This window comes from Carlito syrichta, unplaced genomic scaffold (assembly GCF_000164805.1).
Source record: "Carlito syrichta isolate Samal-C Ts95f unplaced genomic scaffold, Tarsius_syrichta-2.0.1 Scaffold305653, whole genome shotgun sequence".
Classification (NCBI taxonomy): Eukaryota; Metazoa; Chordata; class Mammalia; order Primates; family Tarsiidae; genus Carlito; species Carlito syrichta.
The window spans coordinates 278,697-281,510 of record NW_007249749.1 but is presented as its reverse complement, the minus strand read 5'-3'; positions in this window follow the sequence as shown (position 1 = coordinate 281,510).

Genomic DNA, 2,814 nt, shown 5'->3' with positions numbered 1-2,814 from the left:
AGAGGACTGGATTAAAAAAATGTGGTACATATACACGATGGAATACTACGCAGCCATAAAAAAGAACAAAATCATGAATTTCGCTGCAACCTGGATGGAACTAGAGTCTATAATACTGAGTGACCTCTCACAAAACAAAAATCCGAATATCACATGTTCTCACTCATATAATGGACCTTGAACATCCAATGCAATACTATGAGAAAATGACGGATGGTACTGGGAAACTATGGGGGGGGAGGGGGATGGGATTAACAGTAGCAAATATATGTCGGGGGATGGGAAAACACTTCTTATCTACAGGGTGCCTGAATGAAACGTCATTGTACACCTAACCCTTAACTGTACCCCACAAAACCATAATAAAAAATACTGATTAATGGAAAAAAAAAAAAAAAAAACTACCCAATTTTTCTTCACTTATATGTAAAATACAGTTAGGTTCCAGCCTCAGATCATTACAACAAAGTTTTCATTTACTTGAATGTCAGTGGAACAATAAAAAGAACATGAGGAACTGCGGAACATGAGGAATTGCTGGTTGTGTGGTCTGACTTAGGCATTGAATGACATGGAGTTGGCTCCCTGAACTCTGCCCACAAAATACTAGTAGGGGCCCTCTCATATGTTTGAAAGCCAGAAAACATATCCCCTTAAAAGTTCAAAATATTCCCAGAAGGTAGAACTCCTTTATTTGACAACCATTATTATAGATGTAGAAGATAAAAAAAAAAATTAATTCTAGATACAGATGACTGCTATAAAGAAAATACAACAGTGCAAAAGTGTTGTGGGGGGTGTGAGACTTCTCTACATAGGACATTCAGGGAAGACTTCTGTAGGTTGGCAGCATTGGAACTGAGCCCTGAATGGTAAGATGGAGAAGGCTGTGCCAGCAAGTGGGGCAAGAACATTCCCGGCAGGAAAATAGCAAAGGCAGAGGTGAGAACAAACTTAGCGTATTTAAGGAACAGAAAGGCCACTGTGGCTGGAGCATAGGTCAAAAAGGTAGAAAACACTGGACACAGAATGGGTGAGAAATTTCTTAGTAGTTTGTGTGTGTGTGATGCTGAAAGATTGATAATCAGTGACCTAATTTAAACCACATTCACAAAGACTCTTTGTATCCTCTCATATGTAGATTCTTTGGAAGTATGCCTTTTTAGTAACATAAATTATCTACGGTTAATAATGAACTCTTGGAAAAATGCTCAAGAAGCTGGCATGATTTTTTAAAAAGATCTCTTATTTCTGCTATGTGCTGGACACACACACACACACACACAGACACATACATACATATATATTCATATATAGCATTTTACATGCATCATCTCAAGTCCTTACAACTCTGCAAGATAATCACCAATATTCCTGTTTTACCAGTGAATAAATGGCAATTAAATACTTAGCCTGAAGTCACTCAGAGTAATATCTGTCATTATTGAGTTCTAGATCTATGAAACTTCAAAGTCTGTGATCGTTATGGAACTGGAAAGTTGCATAGTTTAATACTGAACATGATGTTTTGCACCAGATCCCAGGTCCACCATCATAGCAGGTGGTAGCATTTCCCAGATGGATAAGGCTCTAAAATTCCTTTTCTCCTCTGTCTCTCGTGTTAAGGACAAAAGTATCTCTTGGTATCCTTTGCTAAGGACAAGCAGATCTCTTTGACGGAGTTCGGAGGTTTTTTTTTTTTTTTAAAGTGCAGGCCCGGGGCAGTGACTCAAGTCTGTAATCCCAGCACTTTGGGAGACCGAGGTGAGGGGACTGCCTGAGCCCATGGGTTCGATAACTGCCTGGGCAACTTGCTGAATCTTCATCTCTACAATAAATCAAAAAATTAGCCGGGCGTGGTAATGCGTGGTAATGCGTGCCTGTAGTTCTGGAAGACCTGAGCCCAGCAGGTCAACGTCTGGGTGATGGAGTGAGACTTCAACTCAAACAAAACAAAACAAACAAAAAACAACAACAAAAAGTACAAATAAGATTCACTTAATGGAAGTTAAAACAAATTTGTATTGCTTTTTTCTGGTTACAAAAGCAATACATAGGCATCATCACAGGAATTTCTTGGGCTTTCTAAATGTGGCTGGCAAAATAAAAACCTAAAGCAGCAAATTGGGAGTGGGTGAATATGAGGGTGGGATACGGTGGGAGTCCAACCCTTTACTCAGTCCTTTCTTATGAGGTCTTATCCTGGACACTCACCGAGGTGTCCAAGTTTGAACTCCGAACTCGAGTTGTAGGCATAGAGAGTCGTAGGTATATAGACGTTCTCATTTTGTTTCTTTGAACAATTGCGAATTGCACCGGCAGTTCCTTGGGGGGAAATTCTGAGCTGCAAAAGGCCTCACAATCGTACTGCAGAGGACTGCACATTTCAGTCCCGTGCAAAATATAGAAATCGAATTGAAGGAGAAAAGATGAACTTCAAGAGAACAGAACAGAAGCTGGATCCGGGCTCTCTTCCAGTTCTTTATTGCTCTTACGCGCTCCGGACAGTCCCTTTGGCCAAGTGCTCTTTAAGGTTTAAATGTCCCTCCACTTGCGCAGGCTGTCAACCCGCTCCAATTCACCACCCGCTTCTCCCAGGGTTAGAACCTCCTCCAGGTTCACGGTGCACTTTGTAGGGAGGGCAGGGATTTCCCTACGCAGTGGGAAGTTGGGTTTCGATCGCGGGATGACACACTGTCATGGACCTTTTTGTAGAGAAAGCGTGTTGGCTCGGGGTGGGGAGGGGGGAGTCTGGGAAGGGGTCCAGGCAGCCTCGCCCAGTGTGGGAGAGACACACACGCCCTCCCCGCCCCC